Below are 22,903 nucleotides of genomic sequence, written 5' to 3'. Positions count from 1 at the left end.
TTTTCCGACTCTCCGGCGCACATGGTGTGAACTCAAACTCTTTGGGTTCGCAGGACCCAAAGTGCCTCAGTACAGCCTTCCAACTCGTCAGCGTCATGCTTTCGAATCAACAAGGCACGCAACGAATCTTCTTATACACAAATTACTTTGAAAAATATAATCGAGAGGAAGATTGTCAATTTTGTTACTATTTTTTTCACATGCAGCCGACTAATGTTGGTGTTAATTGTAAGTTTATGTACTCATTCTACTGTCTTGTCAAGCTGTGATATCATCTGCGTGATAATATATGTCCGGTTTCACGTGTAACAGTTATCATTTCTTAACACTGACTTCTCCCCATTGTTATAGAGCTCATTTAAGGGAAAGATTAGATCCGAGAGCACGCTTCCTGCTTTGCTTGCTTGTGTGAGAACATAATTCTCAGCTTCCTGTTCTTATCATTGGAGGTCAAGCCTTTTGGGTAACTTTGGTATGCAAGTTTTGTGGCTTTGGCTCTCAGCGTTTGTTGCCCGGATCCGAGATTTCGTCCAATACATTTAACTTTGTAAGTTATTTCTACAACATTTTGAGTTGGCCTTCCTTGGGGTCCTGGTTAACTGCGCGCTATGTCTCCAATAGCAGTTCTCTTGTGATTCTTTTCCTCCACAGCAGTTTGCAACCTCGGTTGCAAACAATGTTTTTAAAACCGGAACCTGTGCGGACCTAATGAACCAGTTTACCTACCTGTCTAACCCGGACTGGTTTGGTCTAAAAGAACCGGTTTTAAAAAAATACATTAAATAATTAATTTTTAATGAAACAAAACTATTTTTAAGATGTAAAACCATGATTCCAATCCAATAGAGACAAAATATGCAAAGTTTGCTCATTTATATACCATGTAAAGGTGAATATATCAAAATGGCATGGAGTGCAACACATATCATCCACAAAATTAGCAAAATACATAAGAAATGAGGTTCTAAATGGCCTATAAAGTCCAAAAACAATGCTGCAAGCTATGAGGCCAGTGGCTACTACAAGTCTACGGTGTACACAGGATCAATCATCAAGTTCATCACCACTACTAGACACAGGATCATCATCAGGAGCTACATAGACATCATCTCGTTCAGAGTCTCATGATGCCTCAGCCTGATCTGCAACCTCAGTATCAATGCCACCAATGACAATAGAAGTGGACCTAATGGAAGCACGAGTTTGTCGACCTGCATGACTAGTGCCTTCCATTGGTTCTTTGCCTTTCCTTGATGCCGCTACTGATCCTGGTTCTGATGCCACCACATAATCTGCTTCATCCCCTGCTAAAGCCATGTCGATATCAAAATCAGCCTCAAACACAGGTTCTTCAGTCTCCTCCACCCATTCTGATGTTGGATCAATATCGTCCAACACAATGGGATCTAGATCAGGAGTTTTGCTCATCATTTGGAGCTCCGATTGCATTTATTGTTTACCCCCAAACCATGAAATCCTGAAAACCATTAAGTCTACTGAATTTTGAGTGAAATCTAAAATTCTATTTTCTCCATATGAAATCCAATGAGCTCGAAACCACTCTCAAACATCCTGAGTCATTTCATGCTAATGTTAAAAATTTAAGTAAAAGGATGAAAATGAAAATTAAAGGAAATGTCACTTTTACTTTAAGAATTTAACATTACCATTAATTCCCAACATTGTTGTTGAAACACCCTTAGTTTCCCCCCAAAACCCCCTAAAACACAGTAAAAAATATGCTTTTTCAACTTTACGGTGGGCGTGCCTAAAACGGGCAAGTTTAGGACAGAACCGGCCGGTTTGTATCCTAAACCAGCCGGTTTTCACCGGTTAGGGCAAAAAAATGGCGAAATGACCTTTCCAACCGGGTTTTTTGGCCAATTTAGACCGGCAGCCTTACTAACCGGCCGATTAGACCGGCAACCAGTTTTTAAAAACGGCTTTGAAAACACTGGTTGCAAATCAATCAATCCCCTCTCAATACTCAGATCTGATTTTGATTTTCCTAGTTTAACTGTTTCGGTTTTATGTTATGAAGTTTTTAGGTCATATTTTTTTTTTCCAAATTTATCTTAAATTCAAAAAAAAAAAAAATTAGTTAGAATCACAAATTTGATTTCTAAATTTACATAATTCTAACTATTCATGAAAATTTTCTAAACTTTAAAATATTAAAATTAAAATTAAAATTAAAAACCACTCAAAATTCCAAGCCTGAGCTCAAAACTCCAAAATCGACCAAAAATACCTGGACATCGAAACTCCAAGATCTAAAATAGTTAGACAACCTCATCGTAATCTGTGGCATTACCTTAAATAGTTAAACAACCTCTTTGAAATCTGTGGCATTAGCTTAAATAGTTAACAAAATCAGATCATCTATCTACTCTCAGAGAGTGGCATCACAAAGGTCATTTGGCAGCTTTTATTAAGAGAGTAATGAAAAATGCTAGGTGCATTAATTATACATAGGAGACTACGGATGTTATGATCCGGCAACACAAGCGAAACCATGCTATAGGCATTTTGGGTGATAAGATGTTGGATTCACATGCTGTAAATTTTGTTTATTTTGGGCAATATGCAGTGTAATTTGATATAGATGAATATAGGGAAGATGATAGATAGAATATTTGGAATGGAAAGGAATTAGGCATGAGAGATTTAGGAGTTCCAAACCGATACAAGATCACGTACTCTATTAAATACTTAGACAAGCCCTTTGTCAGCCTTGATGTGGCCACCAACTTTCTCCAATCCAGTCCTGCTTTTATTGTTACACTGGAAATTACAAATTTGTGGATCATGTTTCTGATTGTAAACAGGAGATCTAGTTTGGGCGCTCTTGAGCAGCATCAACCTCTGTACACTCCCACTGAGATTTGAGATTTGATGACCAAATCGTGGTTTTTTTTTTTGCAAAAAGTGGTTTGTGCTTAATATGCACGTGAACCACGAACAGTACAGGCAGATGGCTGCCCAGACCTGCTATCCAAACATCGTTTCTCCCTTGTGGCTTCTTAGATCATTGTGTAGAGCCTCACTTAACGGTTCTCTCTTATTAAAGATCTGTAGATGGCTGATTGCAACTTACACACGGTCTCTCAAGTTCAAATTGTGATCCTTTAATCCGCCTTCAACGCGGGTCTTACCATCTTAGCTTGCAGTCGAATACATATGGTGACTTGTGCTTCCACACATTGTCATGCATTCTAAATTGCACTATGGGGCATTTTGAAAGGAATCCTTCGGATAAGAAATCGAAGTGATGGGGAATTTGTCATAGTGCATTAGTATCATGGCTTCAATTTCACCCTTCAGTATGGTTTAGGGTTCAAATCTGCCTCAAATTAGACCAAAACAACGCCCTTACATGTAGCCCCTTTATAATTTCAATGGTATTCAGATCTAGGTCCCTTTATTAGATTTTTTTGAGATTTTTATTTTCATGTTAATAGAATTGATTTTTCCTTTGTACTATGTACTTATTTGTAGAGATTCATAGCGCGAATTATAATTATTGTTTATGATGGTTGATAATTCTCTTCAATAATGGATTTGGAACTACGGATTCAAATGTTATATAAATATTACGCGAATTATAATTATTGTTTATGATGGTTGATAATTCTCTTCAATAATGGATTTGGAACTACGGATTCCAATGTTATATAAATATTATTAGTTATTTGTAGATTTACTGTGTAGTATTTGAAGTTTGTATAGATTTATTGTTAATAGTGTTTATGATTAATTTTATTTTTATTTTTATTAATATTAATATTAAGCAGCATTTTGAATAATTGGTTTTGGGTGATTCTGTAAATAATTTAATATTATTGGGCATTTATTTCCATAAACTTTGAGTTAACTATTTTTAAGTACTTTTTCATAATTGTTCAACATGTCACTTTCAACCACCACTTCCATATTTCATCTTTATTTATGATATTCATTGCCATCATATTCCACAACCTATTTCAACATTTTCAAAATGGTATGCAATGCTTGCTCCCATGATTATTTGTCTTTCACCATCTTACTCTACAAAAACTATCTTTTAAGATATCTAGCTATTTCTATGCATAACCATGCACCCCTATCCATAAGATACTCATTTTATGATTCATTTGCTGATTGGCCATGAGTAACTCTTAAGACTTTTTGTATCCTGATTCTTTTCATTTTATGATTCATTTGCTGATTGGCCATGAGTAACTCTTAAGACGTTTTGTATCCTGATTCATTTCAAAGAATCACTTTTTTTCATGGAGAAGTTTGAAATTTGTTTTTTTAATTTCTAAATGGGTCATCTACTATTATATGAGCACTATTTAGACTTTTGGCTATACTTTGTGTTTGGAAACTTTAATATCTACAAACTTCATTGCTTAGTAGATGGTTGATGCTTTTGTTGGAAGTGTTTATTATTATTTTTCAATAATATCTATCTTTGTGAATCATTATGTAGTGGTTATTGGTTTTTTTCATTCATGTAACTCTGCAACTGAATTTCACATGTTTTTTTTTTAATTTTGAGTCATACTTACTAAATTTCATCTTGATATATTTAGTTTCAGTTCTATTGCCCCTTTCCAACAAACTTCATTTGCTCAGTTGATGGTTAATACTTTTGTTGGAAGCATTTATTATTATTCTTCAATAATACCTATTTTTCTGAATCATCATGTAGTAGTTATTGGTTTTTTCAATTCTTGTGACTCTACAACTGAATATCATATGTTTCTTAATTTTGTGTTATACTTCTTAACTTTCATCCTACTATCAGTTCCATTGTCCCTTTCCAAAGCTGGCATCTTTTTCCCATTTGGAGACGTCTTCTCCTACTATGTTTTCTACTTTTATTTATAGGTGAAATACTATTTTGTACACGACCATAGTTGATGGGAGCTATTCTTATTTGTGTTTTTGCTTAAAGATAATGTTAGTATTATATTCCAATACAATTCATGATAGTTATCTTTTTATTAATTGTAAATATCTTAAATTATTTTACATAATAATAACTTATTATATTAAAGATAATAAATAACAAACAAAATAGAATTACAATACTTATTAAGTCTATATTTTACAATAACAATTAACAAAACCTTTTTAACATATATCAATATACATCTATATCTTTACATCCATCCATGATATATCAAAGTCATAGAATCTACCACAAAAGAGGTGCTACCATATTAAAAAAATACTATCCTTCAATCATAGCTATCTTTCTTGTCCAACCAAATACTTTTAATACACATATTACTTTGAAAAATATACCTTGTAAAAAGATTGTTACCTTGTAAAAAGATTGTAGTGTTCTCCTAACAACGATGTTTAACAATCTCACTTCATAACAATTTGTGATGCATCAAACATAAATATACATTACTAATATAAATTATATTTATCTCCAATCATATGATCTATTTTTTTCGTTCAAATCATATGATCTATAATTGACTCACTTCATAACAATTTGAGATGTGCATCAAACATAAATATACATTACTAATATAAATTATATTTATCTCCAATCATATGATCTATAATTGACTCAAAATTAAAATATCAAATAAACACACCATAACAATGCTTAACAATTTCACTTAATAACAATTTGTGATGCATCAAACATAAATATACATAATTGCTAACATAAATTATATTTATCCATTCCATCTACGATCATATGATCTATAATTGACTTATTGTTAAAATATTAAGTACACCACAACAATGTACCCATCCAATGGAGAAATGGAGAAATGCTCAAATCTTCCAAGACTCAAAGGAACCTCTCAAGTCAATCCTGCATCGCATATTGGCATGCCATGACTCGTTCAATCAGGACGATGTTCAGACAAAAAAAGACTGTAAGAAAGTGTCGGAAGCCTCTTCTTTCCAGGTACCTGCGGCTTTCTTTGATGGAGTTGAACGATATAACAGCTGGGGTTGTGGAGTTTACATCGTAATGGACGACAACCTTCAATATTCTCTATCCTGGCATGGAGGGCATGGTTCTAACACTATGGCCGAGGCCCGGGCCCTTTCTGGGCTGCTTGCTTTTGGTGACTTTTTAGGTATCCAAGGAATTTCAATTTATGGTGACTCAAAATCGTTGATTGATCATGTTAATGGGAATGGCCACATTAGCAGTCCACTTCTTCTTGGCTGGCTAAGCAGAATCATGTTTTTTCGAAACACCATGAACCAGATGCCTTTCCAGCATATTCCTCGTTCCAGGAATGTCCACGCTGACTCTCTCTCCAAGGAGGGTCTTGTTATGAAGCCGAGATTGTGGTCATTGACAGTTATCCATGATGGATCTTCCTTTCTTATTCAGGATTTCAGTATCAAGGGAATGTGACTCCTTTCTATTGCTTAGAAAGCCAGTTCATTGATCTTCAGCACCATAGAAATGTGACTTATTGTGACTTATTGTGTTTTAATTCCTGTTCTCAGAATGTGTAGTAACTAAACTTTTGAATACATGTGTAGCTTTTTTGTCTCTGTTTTCCCTGAAACGGTCAAATCCGTTCCATACGTTGTGTTGGTTATGGGCAGCTCTCACTGTCCCGAAACAATGTAATGCAGATCTTTATATTATCTTAATATAAATCTATGATGATTTTTTCTGTCTGAAAAAAAAAACCGAGGATCATCTACTGAGGTTCCTCTTACGAAAGAAACATAATTACAGCTACACACTATGTTCTTAATAAAAACATACACATAAAAGCATAGGTTGTTTTTTAATACAATTCTACTATATATGATTATGGCACATAAATTTAGATATCAAATTTTAGTTTTGATTTGTTTACAAATTAGATATATTTATATTTTCTTATTTTGCAGAAATCTTTCAATAAAAATTCAGAGAAGATATATTTAGGCACTTTTCTGGAGTTTTTATATAAAAAATCTAAATCTAATTAAGATAGCTCTAAAAAATTTTACAAGTGTAGGAATAATTACAATATTTTTATATTTAGTGTTTAGCATAGTTGAATGCTTCAACATTTGTAATACCTAAATTTTATTTATGAAATTCAAAAACATCTCTTACTAATAGTTTTGTATATATATCAATCAACTGGTTTTTTGGCTTATAAAGTTCTATATATATCACCATAGTTTACAACTCTCTTATAAAATGATAGCTCGTATCTATATACATTTATTTTGGTGTAAAACATTATTCTTAGACATAGCTATAGTTGAACTGTGACCACAATAGTATGAAGTTAGCCCTTCTTGTAGTTATTAAAGATCATCCAATACTTTTTGTAAGCAAACTCCTTGCCAAGATGGTACAATTGCCAATAAAGGAATTGTCTTTAATGTTTGAGATTAGAATACCATATTGTGTTATTTATGCAATGTATCTCAAAATTCCTTTTCCAACTTGCTAATACATTTCTTTAGTGTCTCCATAAACTTGGAACTCATACTGATTGCAAACATAATGCTTGGTCTAGTAGCAATGAGATACATGAGACTGCCAACCAGTCTCTTGAATAATGTAGGATCTACATTTGAACCTTTATCATTTTTGTTGAGCTTTGTTCCCATTGCTATCATGTGGGTGATGCCTTGTAGTGCATCATTCTAAGTCTTTTCCTAACATCCAATGCACATTTTGTTTGACATATAAAGATTGCAAAATCTAACTAAATTACTTCTATTCAATGGAAGTACATCATCGAGCCCAAATCTATCATCTCCAACTCTTGTTTCGTTATTGATTTAAACTAATCTACTAATAGGTTTCTAGTGTAAATCATATCATCAACATATAAACAAAAAATTAGAATTTCCCCTCACTGATTTACCTTTGTATATAGAGTGAATTCACTTTGTTTCTATTAAATCCATGGTTGATCAGAGAAGAGTCTCTCTACAAAACCAAACTCTTAGAGTTTGCTTTAGCCCATAACGAGATTTTTTCAACATGTATACCTTATTTTTATGTCTTTCTATCTCATACCCTAGCGGTTGTTACACATAAACTTCTTATAAAATGTCATTTAAGAATGTAGTTTTCACATCCATATGGTATACCTTCCCTTTATTTTGAAAAATTATTGCTAAGATTGTCCTTATTGTATCTAATTTGGCCAGTAGTGTAAAAGTTTATCCAAAATAAATTCGAAGTTGTTGTGCAAGCCCCTTTTCTACTAATCTTTCCTTGTATCTTTTAACTTCACCGCTTCCATTAAATTTGGCTTTGTAAACACATTTCACACCAATACCTTCCTAAACTGCTAGTAAATCCACATAATACCATATATTATTCTTTTCTATAAAATATATCTCCTCATTCATGGATTGGACAATTTCTCTTCTTTATTAGCTTCTTTGAAACGCATTGGTTGACATTTAAACTGAGTCACACGACACATCCACAAGGGTCCCATGTCTCATATTTCGCTTGTTGAACATGATAAGACACATAAAACATGTCTGAAATGTTTTTAAACGTGTCCTAAAATGAAGACACGTGTTTGGGTCGTATCAGAAACGTTCCCTAATATGTTCGGATTGTAAGAAATGTGTCCAACTAAAATCCCAATGTAAAAAGCATTGCATCTTGATTTTTTTTCATTTTCTTTGTCAATTTTATGTTTGTTCGTGATACATTAGCCAACATGGATCTTAATGACCCAGTGCTTAATCCACATGGATTGGACCATTTCTCTTCTTTGTCAACTTCTTTGAAACACATTGGTTGACATTTAAACTAAGTCACATGACATGTCCCCAGGAGTCCCATGTCTCATATTTCGCTTGTTGAACATGATAAGACACATAAAACACGTCTGAAATGTTTTTTAACGTGTCCTAAATTCAAGACACGTGTTTGGGCCATATCAGACACGTTCCCTAATATGTTCGGATTGTAAGAAACGTGTCCAACTAAAATCCCAATGTAAAAAGCATTGCATCTTGATTTTTTTTCATTTTCTTTGTCAATTTTGTGTTTGTTTGTGATACATTAGCCAACATGGATCTTAATGACGCAATGCTTAATCTAGTCACTTTTGATGATGAGTCTCTTGAGGGGTCATCCTCCACACCAACAAATGCAGCAGGAGATCTTGGATTGGGCATAGAGGAGGATGGCAGTGGTAGTGATGGTCATTATGACATGACGATGTGGACTATTGATAGAGTCATGACTAGTACCACTCACAATATATGATATTCCTACATGTTCTGTATGTACTCTATTTTTCATTTTCTAGTGGCATTTCCTCGATATCTATGTAAATACAATTTGATTTTGATACTGAAAACTATGAAATTTATGGTTTTAATATCTAAGTTCTACTTCTAAATTTCTAGTTTTATTTTACCAATCATGATATTTCTAAATTTCTAGTTTCTTATGTGCTTGAATAATTGTATTGTTTTTTTTTTTTTTTTAATACTACCTAAGCACCCACGGGGGATTTGAACCGGTGACCAATCACAAGGAGTGCCTTAACAGTACACCCATTCACTGTCAATCCAAAGCTCCGTGGGCTATGTGCTTGAATAATTGTTAATGACATGAGCAATGATCATTACACTGTGAACATGTAAATCAATAAAATAACTAGTTATAAAATTGTTAAATTGTAAATACTAAATTAGTAAATTACTAAATAGATATCATTACAATTGATATCTATAGATATTCTAATTTCTAAAAAATATGGATCACACACACACACACACTATATATATATATATATAGTGTCTCATGTCTTGTTTCTGAGTTCGTTGTGTCTCATGTCGAATACTCGTATTTACATGTCCTTTGTGTCTCGTGTCCTCATGTCATGTGACTTATCCTATAAACAATGCAAATTTTGAATGGTTATATAATTCTTCATATATTTCTTCCAAACTTCTAGTCTTTCTAGGGCTAAAATCATTACTCAATTGAAGGCTAGGAGTAGACTAACTTGTTTGCCTTTGTGACTCTCCTTAAACTTGAATTCTTGGAGTACTTGTTGGGGATACCCTCGAACAAGTGATTGAAATTGTGTACGTTGTTGTTCTGCTCATTCGTTGTGTTTTTCTATAGCGATTGGGCCATAAGGAATTACTAATTCAATAGTCATAGTTTCTTTTACACTTCCATCCCAAGCATCAACTTCTTTGGTCTCTAAAATCTCTCTTGATTATAAACTCTTTATGACTAGATTGTACAACCTATATGCTTTGGATTTCTCAATATATCTCACGAGAATACATTTTTGTTGGGTCCCTATAATACTAGTGATTACCCCATTACTATTGTAGTTGTATCCCATAAAAATATCGTTGTGCCCCTATTGTCCCCATATTGTTATTACTGTTCCCCATAGAATCCCTCTATTGTTATTTTTGTGGATTTATATTATTATTGTTAGGTCGGTTGGGTTATATTGTGATTCCTTAGACTCCTATATATAGAAAGGGGGTTTTGTCATTTGAATCATCTAAGAATTGCTCATTTGTGTAATGTAAAGGAGGTTTCCCCCTCGAAGAGGCTGAATTCTAAGGCGTTGATTTCTCTTTTCTATCTTTTTGTGAGCTGGTTTCATAACATTTGTTATTAGAGCTTTGGATTCTAGGGTTTCGCTACTCCAAACAGGTCATCGTGGAATTTTCGCTATAAATTTTTTTCTGCGACGTTTCAGAAGCTAAAAAAAAACCCATTTGAGAAGAAATCGCGCTGAATCTCAGGTTCGAATTTCAGAGCTTTTCGCGCTATATTTGCGGAGATATGATCTGAGGAATTTGGTCTTTTTGCAGACTCCTGAATTACATTCCAAACAGGTGATCTGGGGAAAATCGTCATAACTTTCTCTCTGAGCATCGAATTGAAATTTCATAAGAAGGTACAGAAAGAGGACAGACTGTAGTTTTTTGTATATATTTTTCAGAGCCAAAGGTAAAAACAATGACTCTTGGCATGTCGTACAAGTTCGCTCTACTGAACTAGTCTATAATCAGGTCATCTTGGGAGATTGTGCATAACTCTTCCTTGGAGAATCTAATTTGGATCAAACTGGTGGCATTAGAAAGAGGACACAGAGGGATACTACAGGTCGCAATTTCAAAACTGGATGATTCGAAATTGCAGAGATACATCAGATTCAATATCGAGCTTATACAAAGCGAAAAAAGGTGTGTAGTTTTTTTTTAATTTTTGCATAAGCTTGGTTTGAAAAATTAGTTTGAATCGGTAATTGATGCCCCGAGGAAAGAAAATGCAAACACCTAGTAAGCAACCTGAAAGCTCTAGCATGACTCATGAAGAAGATGAAGAAATGCAACATGATATATCAAAATTACGAGACTAAGTGCAACAAGTGTCACTTGCACAAAAAGCAATAGAATCTAAGATGGATGGTTTAAGGAAAGATGTAGAAGCTAAGATGGATGGTTTAAAGAAATGTATAGAAGCTAAGATGGATTGTTTAAAGAAAGGCGTAGAAGCTAAGATGGATGGCATGGAAGCTAAGATGAATGGCATGGACGCTAAAACTGATGGCATGGATGATAATATGGAAGAATTGAAGATAAATATGAATAAGTTGCTACAAGAAATTGTCACTAATGGTGAAAGGGTAGTAAAGGAAACTCATGATGAGAACAAAAGAAATGTTAATCATGATTGCATAGACTCTAATGTTCGATTGAAGACCCATCATATTCCAAAAATCGATATGAGGAAGTTTGATGGCAAGGATCCCACAACATGGATATTACAGATGGAGCAATTTTCCGATCTCAATAATGTGAAAAACAAACAAAAAGTATGTATTGCAACTTTATATTTGGAACCAAATTAGTTTGTATGGTATCAATGGCTTTATTCTCGTAAACAAATTATCACTTGGGCAATTTTACGAAAGAATTGACAGCACATTATGAGGATACAAAAAGCAACATTTTTTTTAGCCAATTGATAAGTCTCAAACAAAAGGGTTCAATAATGGAGCACATTGAGGAGTTCCACAAATTGAACATAAGGTAAAAAATATTCTAGAGGAGCATAAGATTGATGTGTTCATAGGGACTTTAAAGGATAATATCCAACATGATGTTCGCTTTTGGGAACCTGATTCATTAGAGAAGGCATTCAGGTTAGCAAGAAAAATGGAAAGCAAAATTATGGCAACCAGGAAGCATACCACTCACAACTATAAAGATGGAAATGTTGTTTCCCTTAATCTTCCACAACCTATAAGGTTGACACCACAACAATTGGAAGAAAAATGAGCAAAAGGGCTTTGTTACAGTTGTGATAGCAAATACATTAAAGGTCATAAGTGTGCTGAGAAGAAATTATTCTACATAGATTATGAAGAGGAAGAAGAAAAGGAGCAATAAAGGTCAAAAGAAGAGGATATACTCCAGGAACAAAGCCTAGATAAAGAAGAAATGAATCCGACCATATCTTGTAATGCATTGGCGGGAATTACCACTCCTCAAACCATCAAGATAGGAGGACAAATCAAGAAGAAAAGGGTAATAGTGTTGATTGATTCAGGAAGTACCCACAATTTTATTCATTGTAAGGTAGCAAAAGAATTGAATTGTTTCTTATATCCAGCACCAAAGTGTCAAGTGATGGTTGCAAATGGAGGAACAATAAATTGCTCCGGAAAGTGCCATAATATCAAGCTATCCAAGGGAGAATATGTATTGACTAGCCCAATGCTTTCCATTCCAATGGGAGGTGTTGATGTTGTACTAGGAGTCCAATGGCTACAATCCTTGGGTACAATAGCTTTTAATTTTCAAGAACTTTTCATGAAATTTTTTGTGAAAGGAAAGGAAGTTGAATTAAGGGGTATTGCAGGGAAACTAGGAAAGATAATCAGCTCTAACGGTATGACAAAGCTTCTAAAAAAGGAACAAAGAGGTGTAATTGCACAATTATGTTCGCTAGATGTTTCCACATTGGAATCATAAATTTCTCCAGATCTCCAAAAAGTCTTGGACAATCATTCCAAGGTATTTGAGACTCCCAAAGGTCTCCCACCTATTCGTGATCATGATCATGCTATTCATCTGATTCCAGGAAGTGTTCCTCCAAACATCAGGCCGTACATATATCCCTATGCCCAAAAGAGTGAAAATGAACGTATGGTTACAGAAATGCTAGAGGCTAGTATAATTCAACCGAGTCAAAGTTCTTTCTCTGCTCCAGTAGTATTGGTGCACAAGAAGGATGAATCATGGCGCATCTGTTCGGATTATAGGGAGCTCAACAAGCTCACTATTAAAGATAAGTTTCCCATTCCTATCATTGATGAATTACTAGATGAATTGCATGGATTAATTTACTTCACCAAGTTGGATCTTCGTTCAGGATATCATCAAATCAGAATGAAGACTGAAGGCATTCCGGAAACAACATTAAGAACTCATGAGGGTCATTATGAAATTTTGGTCATGCCTTTTGGCCTTACCAATGGAACCTCAACATTTCAAGGTTTGATGAATTCCATTTTCAAACCATTCCTTAGAAAATTTGTGTTAGTATTTTTGATGATATACTAATCTACAGCAAGTCTTGGAAGGATCATGTTGAACATGTTGACAGGGTGCTACAACTATTGGAGGAGAAACAATTATATGCAAAAAGATCCAAATGTTTCTTTGGAGTACAAGAGGTGGAATACCTGGGTCATATTGTATCTCATGAAAGAGTTAAGGTAGACCCTAGCAAAATTAAATCCATTAAGGAATGGAAAATCCCCACATCCATAAAGCATCTGCAAGGATTTCTCGGGTTGACAGGGTATTATCGGAAGTTTGTTAAGAATTATGGGAGAATAGCAGCACCTATAACAACATTATTGAAGAAAGATGCATTTTCATGGACTCCAGAAGCAACAAAGGCCTTCGAGCATCTTAAAGAGGAAATGTGCCAAGCACCGCCTTAGCTACACCAGACTTCACAAAAACCTTTATTGTGGAATGTGATGCTTCAGGAATGGAATTGGTGCTGTTTTAATGCAAGATGAAAGACCCATTGCTTTTGAAAGTCGTCCAATCAAGGGAAAGTTCTTACACAAAGCTATTTATGAGAAGGAAATGTTGGCAATACTCCATGCACTTAAGAAATGGCGACCCTACCTAATGGGAAGACACTTCAGGGTAAAAATGGATCATGATAGCCTTAAATACTTTTTAGAACAAATATTATCCTCTGAAGAGCAACAAAAGTGGGTCACAAAGATGTTGGGTTATGACTTTGAAATCATCTACAAAAAAGGGAAACAAAATGTGGTGGCAGATGCACTCTCAAGAAAGGATGAGGATGTGGAAGCATTGTTGTGCGCAATTTCTATTATCCAACCAAATTGGAAAAACGAAGCAAGGGAGGAATGGAAGAATGATGAAGAAGTGTGAATACTTATTCGAAAGTTACATCAAGACTCCAGTACGTCTAATACATTTAGCTGGAAAAATGATTCGTTATGGTACAAAGATCACTTATACCTCTGTAAGAATTCCCAACTAAAACAAAAGATTCTTATGGAATTGCACACTTCTCCCTTAGAAGGGCACTCAGGATTTTTAAAAGCCTGCCACAGGGTTAAGAAGGAATTTTTTTGGGAGGGCCTTAAATCAGATATTCAAAAGTTTGTGGCGGAATGTTTGGTTTGCCAACAAAATAAAGTTGAAACAATTAATACATTGGGTCTATTACAACCTTTATCCATTCCAAGCCAACGTTGGGAGGAGGTTTCAATGGATTTTATCACAGGTTTACCCAAGTCGAAAGGAAAGAGTGTCATCATGGTGGTAATTGACAAACTTACCAAGTATGCACACTTTTGTGCATTATCACATCCATTTAAAGCCAGTACAGTTTCTATTGCATTTATGGAAACAATTCAAAAGCTACATGGAAACCCAAAGATTATTGTAAGTGATAGAGATCCCATTTTCACTGGAAATTTTTGGACAGAATTATTTTCTTGTCTTGGTACTCAGTTAGCTCATAGCTCATCTTATCATCCTCAATCTGATGGGCAAATTGAGATAGTAAACAAATGTTTGGAAGGATATATTCGTTGCTTTGTATGTGATAAACAGACACAATGGGTCAAATGGTTGCCTCTGGCTGAATGGTGGTATAACACTTTCTTCCATACAGCAACAAAAATGACCCCATTTATGGCACTTTCTGGATATCAGCCACCATCCATCACATCATATTTAAGAGAAAATTCTATGGTTCAAGCAGTGGAACATCACATCGAACATCAACAACAAGTCCTCCAACTCTTAAAGGATAACCTCGTGTTGGCACAAAATAGAATGAAACAACAGGCAGATCAACATCGCAGCGAAAGAAGCTTTGATGTAGGTGATTGGGTATTCCTACGACTACAACCATATAAGAAAATGTCCCTCAAGCAAGCTAAGAAGGATAATAAATTATCACCAAAGTATTATGGTCCATACAAGGTGTTACAAAAGATTGGTACTATGGCATACAAATTGGAGCTTCTTGCAGCTTCTTGATTGCACGCAGTTTTCCATGTTTCATGTTTAAAGAAGGTTATAGGCGACAAGCTCCTAGTTCAAACAATATTGCTAGAACTTGACGAGGAAGGAAAAATTATATTGGAACCAGAAGCAGTCACAGAAACAAAAACTCGACAGTTACGAAATCGATCAATTTCGAAGTATCTTATCAAGTGGAAGAACTTATCTGCGGAAGATTCCACATGGGAGGATGAGAATTTTATACAGAAGCATCCAGAACCACTCAAGCGTTGAGAACAACACTTTTTTGAAGGAGAGAGGCATGTTGGGTCCCTATAATACTAGTGATTACCCCATTACTATTGTAGTTTTATCCCATATTAATATCGTTGTGCCCCTATTGTCCCCATATTGTTATTACTGTGCCCCATAGAATCTCTCTATTGTTATTTTTGTGGCTTTATATTATTATTGTTAGGTCCGCTGGGTTATATTGTGACTCCTTAGACTCCTATATATAGAAAGGAGGTTTTGCCATTTGAAACATCCAAGAATTGCTCATTTTTGTAATGTAAAGGAGGTTGCCCCCTCAAAGAGGCTGAATTCTAAGGCGTTGATCTCTCTTCTCTATATTTTTGTGAGCTGGTTTCATAACAATTTTTCACTTATGTCATATAGTTTTCTTCTTAGATTCATATCAATAGATATTCTAATTTCTAAAAAATATGGATCAGACACTATATATATATATATAAAACATGTACCACATGTCCTGTTTCTGAGGTCGTTTTGTCTCATGTCGAATACTCGTATTTACATGTCCTTTGTTTCTCGTGTCCTCATGTCATGTGACTTATCCTATAAACAATTCAAATTTTTGAATGGTTATATAATTCTTCATATATTTCCTGCAGACTTGTAGTCTTCAACTTCTTTGGTCTCTAAAATCTCTCTTGATTATAAACTCTTTATGACTACATTGTACAACTTATATGCTTTGGATATCTCGATATATCTCATGAGAGTACATTTTTCACTTATGTCATATAGTTTTCTTCTTCAATTCATATCTATAGATATTCTAATTTCTAAAAAATATGGATCATACGCTATATTTCAATATTATATATATATAAACGTGTACCAAGTGTCATGTTTCTGAGATCGTTGTGTCTCATGTTGAATACTTGTACTTACATGTCCTTTGTGTCTCGTGTCCTCATGTCATGTGACTTATCCTATAAACAATTCAAATTTTGAATGCTTATTTAATTCTTCATATATTTCTTGCAGGCTTCTAGTCTTTCTAGGGCCAAAATCATTACTCAATTGAAGACTAGGAGTAGACTAATTTGTTTGCCTTGGTGACTCTCCTTAAACTTGAATTCTTGGAGTACTTGTTGGATACCATCAAACAAGTGATTGAAATTGTGTACGTTGTTGTTCTGCTCATTCACTGTGTTTTTCTATAGCAACTTGTCCATAAGGAATTACTAATTCAATAGTCATAGCTTTATTTACACTTCCATCCCAAGCTTCAACTCGTTGGTCTCTAAAATCACTCTTGATTATAAACTCTTTATGACTAGATTGTACAACCTATATGCTTTGGATTTCTCAATATATCTCATGAGAATACATTTTTCACTTATGTCATATAGGTTTCTTCTTAGATTCATATCAATATATATTCTAATTTCTAAAAAATATGGATCAGACACTATATATATATATATATATATATATAACGTGTACCACATGTCCTGTTTCTGAGGTCGTTCTGTCTCATGTCGAATACTCGTATTTACATGTCCTTTGTTTCTTGTGTCCTCATGTCATGTGACTTATCCTATAAACAATTCAAATTTTTGAATGGTTATATAATTCTTCATATATTTCCTGTAGACTTCTAGTCTTCAACTTCTTTGGTCTCTAAAATCTCTCTTGATTATAAACTCTTTATGACTAGATTGTACAACCTATATGCTTTGGATTTCTCGATATATCTCATGAGAATACATTTTTCACTTATGTCATATAGTTTTCTTCTTAGATTCATATCTATAGATATTCTAATTTCTAAAAAATATGGATCAGACACTATATTTAAGTATTATATATATAACATGTACCATGTGTCCTCTTTCTGAGGTCGTTGTGTCTCATGTCAAATACTCGTATTTTCATGTCCTCTGTGTCTCGTGTCCTCGTGTCATGTGACTTATCCTATAAACAATTCAAATTTTGAATGGTTATATAATTCTTCATATATTTCCTGCAGACTTCTAGTCTTTCTAGGGCCAAAATCATTACTCAATTGAAGAGCACGAGTAGACTAACTTGTTTGCCTTGGTCACTCTCCTTAAATTTGAATTCTTGGAGTACTTGCTGGATACCCTCGAACAAGTGATTTAAATTGTGTACCTTTTTGTTCTTCTTGTTCACTATGTCTTTCTATAGCAACTTGTCCATAAGGAATTACTACTTCAATAGTCATAGTTTTATTTACACATCCATCCCAATCTTCAACTTCTTTGGTCTCTAAACCTCTCTTGATTATAAACTCTTTATGGCTAGATTGTACAACCTATATGTTTTGGATTTTTCAATATATCTCATGAGGCTACATTTTTCACTTATGTCATATAGTTTTCTTCTTAGTGATTCAGGTATGTGAGCATATACCACAAATTCCAACACACTAAAATGTTAAAGATTGCACTTATACCAATCCAATCCTCTTGTGGCCTCTGTTTTTAACATTGTTTATGGGAGAACTATTCAAAATGTATAAAAACAAGAAACTACTTCACCCAAAACTCATTGGATAAGTTTGTTTCTTTCAACAAACTTCTAGCCATATTCATAATTATTCTATTCTTCCTTTCTATTGTGGTGTGTATCTGGTTGTGAATTGTCTCTTGATTCCATGATACTTACAATATGTTGTAAACTCGTTGGAGTCATATTCTCCTCCTCAATTAGATCTCAAAAGTTTAACATATGGACCACTTTAATTTTCAACCATGGCCTTAAACTCCTTGAACTTGTCAAAAATTTCAGGTTTGAGATTAAAAAAATTTACCCAACTCTTTCAATTGAAATCATCCATCAATGTCAAAAAGTAAAAGTGTCCTCCAAGAGGTTGGTTTTACATAGGTCCACACAAATCTAAGTGCACAAACTCCAATGGTGCCTTTGCCTTGTAAGATGCACTAGCTAGAAAGTTATCCCTACGTCATTTTTCTAATATATAACTCACATAGGAACCAGTTAATTCATGGACGATTGGTATACTTACAATCAATTGCTTTTGTTGCAAAAAATTTAGTTTTCCAAAATATAAGTGACCAAAATTTGAATGCCCAAGGCTCATATAAACTAGTTACTTTATGGGAAAATGAGCATCTGTCATTGTTAAAGGATACATCCTATTCTTGGTCCTTTCAATTCTAACAATGATTCTCCTACCAGGAATTTTTTTAGGATTGTACAAATATCTTGATTAAAATAACTTTATAGCCACTTATGGTAAGTTGATAAACACTCATAAGGTTATGTTTTAGTCCCTAGATCAAATAAACATCTGAAGTTGTTTTCTTTTCCCCTTGTTTAGTAAGGACACTCATTGTACCTTTACGAAAAACGTTAACAATACTATCATCACCCAATTTGACTTCAGCCTTAAGACAATTATCTAAGTTTGCAAAAAAAAATCTATTTACATATATATGGTTACTGCAACTATCTAGCAACCAAATATCTTTGTTTCTCTCTTGGACAACATCACAAGTAATAAACATAGACTCAGAAATACTTCAAAAGATAAAACTAGTAGTTTTTTTTTTTTTTAAGATCTGCAAGTCTTTTTCTACATTCATTAGCATAATGCTTATACTTTTTATAATAATGGAATTGAGCTTTGAATTTTCCATATTGTTTTATTTGTTAATGACCTCTCTTACTCTCCCTTAAGCTCTAATGGTTCTACTATGGAGCATCTCCTTAATCTAAGTTTGAAATGCAATCTCTTTGTAAGTTGACTCTATTATATTTTCACCTACCTTTGTGGTTCCTTCCTTTTTCTATACTAGCACATGCATGTGATTTGAAATCATTTTCCAAGTAATCATTATACATATTCATCCTTGTCTCATGGAATAGAAAGGATCCCATCAACTATACATAGAAAGTTCTAAATACTTTGATTCTTCAATAACAACTTTTACAACATAAAATTTGGGTTGGCAGGCTCCTCAAAACTTCCTTGACAACGCTCTCGTTTATTATATCTCCATCATGTGTTCTTAACTAGTTTACTACATTCATCATCTAAGTCATAAATTGCTCAACATAATCAAAGAAAATCATCTTAAATTTCTCAAAATTCCTCATAAGAGTTTATAACTTTGATGTTTTTACTTTTTTTGTGCCTTGATAAGCAAGCTTTAAGGTGTCCCATGCATTCTTGGCATAATTTGTTGGTGTAGCTTTTGGAACAATTGTGTCTTCTAATCAGATTCAATAAGCCATAGTTCCTTTGAGGCATCCTTTATATTTTCCTTTAATTGAGCTTTTTGACCATTTGTCATATTTGGTATGTCTAGTTGATTTGGTTCTATGAACCCATTAACAACTACATCCAGATGATCTTGACAATGAAGGAAACTTTTCATCTTGATTAGCAAAATTCCATAATTTTTACTTGTCAAAAATGATCCCTAAGGTTGTCCTAAAGACCATTTGTTGAATCATCATTTTGTTAAGTTTTGATGATGGTAGAAGCACTTATACTACTAGGGCTTGAAAGGTCATATGTACAAAGGTTTCCCTATGTTATAGCTCTTTGATAAATCAACAAGTTCCTATAGTAGTACTCAACCTAATATATAAAGGCTCTAAGGGGGACTGACCATACCCTTAGCCATACTATATGATTACCCTAATACATGAAAGTATCTTCCAAAGTGTTGTTCCGAGTGCCACTATAAAGGTCAAGTCATTGACTGTTTGATCTAGGTCTAGTTTTGGGATACCTACAACACTTTCGATATACCTAATGGTACATGTAAGTGAGATTCCATTTACAAGTCTATCTAATGTGGTACTACTCGAAGGGGTACCAACAAGGGTTGTAGGGGTTTCCAACTAGGTGAACTAATGTGTTTCTAAACATCTAGACGCGTATTCTTCCCTCACTATAGTTCTAGCCACTTAATCATTGTGAATTTTTACAAATGTCAAAGCACGTCTCTAGCCTATAAAAATTCCAAAATTTGTGGAGGAATAAATTCTTCAACAAGTTGTGAAGTGTAAACAAAATCCCTTCATGAAAAAAAAAAAAAAATAAACTAAGCCCTTAAAAACTTTATACACACTTAGATGGGGGCTTACATACCTTGTTATGCACATCACATATCGACCTACCTTGGGTTTTTTGCCTTTTTTGATATGCTTCTTTACTCTCTAACCTCTCGGCGTAAACCTTAGCTCTAATACCACTTTGATGGAAGGGACTGCAAATTAACAACTACGATTGTATATCCTCAATAGAAACACACACATAATCACATGAATGAGTTACAAATTCAATATCAAACTTCGTTCTTGATTTGTTTTACAAATCATATATATATATATATATATATATATACACACACATAAACATAGAATAAAAAGTTCTAGATAAATCCTCCTATAGGAAAATCATTTTAGAAACTCCAGATAACTAAACCCTTCTAGAGTTTTTGAAAATAGAAGAATCTAAATTTAACTACATCTTACCTACAATTTCTCTATAACTTTCTACAACTATCTAGAATAATTACAATATTCCAACATTTCTAACATCAATCCATAAAAAATTAATCTTCTTATTACTCGTAACATCGTTTTCAGGAAAAAAAGCATTGTCTTTCTATTAGATAAGAAGGATGTTACATTGTGCATATATAGAGCACCAACTTCAAATATTTCCCATGTTAATTATCCCACACTGTCAAATTGCCTCTTCCATGGGAACAGTGATTTGGTGCCACCACTCCTCCCACCCTCTTACATTATTAGGGATTAACTTTATCCAGTCCTAATTCACAATTTTCTTATTCTTCTTGTCACCATGTGTATCATACTTATGCAAACTACGTTTAATTTTTTTCAAAATTCATCAAGAAGTTGATTTATGCCTGAAGTGGTTAATATGAAGTTCTCCTTTTTGGAAATACTAACCATATTAGTAAGATTATATATATATATATGTTTTCTTGTGGCTATTAATTTTCTTGGTTTTCACAATTAAGCAAATTGTTAAGGTATTTCCTTCTCTTCCTTCTAGTGGAAAATTGACTAATTTTAACAGATTTCCTTCCTTTCCTCTACATTTAGAGATGAGTGTTGTGCACTGCCATCAGTGCCACTAATTACAGGGGAAATTTTTGTTATCCTTCAAGGTCAAGTGGGATTATGAGTTCTGGTAATGTATGTTATAGATCAAAATCAATAAAAATCTAGTCACATGACACGAGGACACACGACACGAAGGACACAAAAGTGATTATCCAAACATGACACATCAACCCTCCCAAAACATGACATGAAAGAGATTTCATATATTAAAAGTATAATATATATTAAAAATTATAACAAATTAGTGAATTACACATAAAATATGAAATATATATAACATTTGCATGATTATGATACAAATTCAATCATAAAACTAACGCATATAACCAAAATAACACTAAATACAATGCATCTCCAAACCAAAAATACATCAACAAAGAGGTCACAAATGAAATATAAAGTCCAAAAAGATCATTCTACAACAAATAACTATACTACGTATCACCAAAATTATTGCCTATATTAGGATCCTCATCATCAATACCACCCTCTAACCATTAAAATAAGATAGAAAAAGTTTAACATGTCAAATCAAGATTTTATTTGAGTGATGGGTATATTTTTACTAGGTTTATGACAAAGGAGTTCAACAATCAATGTCACCAAAATCGAGGTACATAAAGAGCTTGGTCCTATTAATTAAATTCTAGTTCCATACCCTCACACATGATAGACTCCAATGGAAATGTTGCAATCCCCCAAATCCTAAAATCCTAAAAAAATGTTAAGTCTCTTAGATTTTGAGTGGGATCTAAAATTTTACTTTGTCCATATGAAATCCAATAAGGTTGGAACCACTCTCAAACATCTCAAGAAAATTAATGGCAATATTAAAAACATTAGTACCATTAATTGCATAACATTAGTAAGATTGGACAAATCTACTTTAATTTCACTTAGTTGCACTCCAAAAAAATTGAGAGCTCCAAACATATACTAAATTGCATGGGAATAAGACAACGTCAATTTTATGATGCATTTTCACCAGACA

At 33.8% G+C, this 22,903-nt stretch overlaps 1 pseudogene across 1 annotated transcript in view; it reads right to left on the bottom strand.

Annotated features, from left to right (window-relative positions):
• Window positions 1–22,903, bottom strand: part of LOC149262652 (homeobox protein rough sheath 1-like) — a 111,147-nt pseudogene that overhangs the window by 1,332 nt on the left and 86,912 nt on the right. The gene's annotated exons all lie outside the window — the stretch shown is intronic.

This window comes from Pinus tabuliformis, chromosome 6 (assembly GCF_031772625.1).
Source record: "Pinus tabuliformis cultivar Carrire ecotype Pingquan chromosome 6, CPIR1, whole genome shotgun sequence".
Lineage (NCBI taxonomy): Eukaryota > Viridiplantae > Streptophyta > Pinopsida > Pinales > Pinaceae > Pinus > Pinus tabuliformis.
This window is presented reverse-complemented; position numbering and strand designations above follow the sequence as displayed.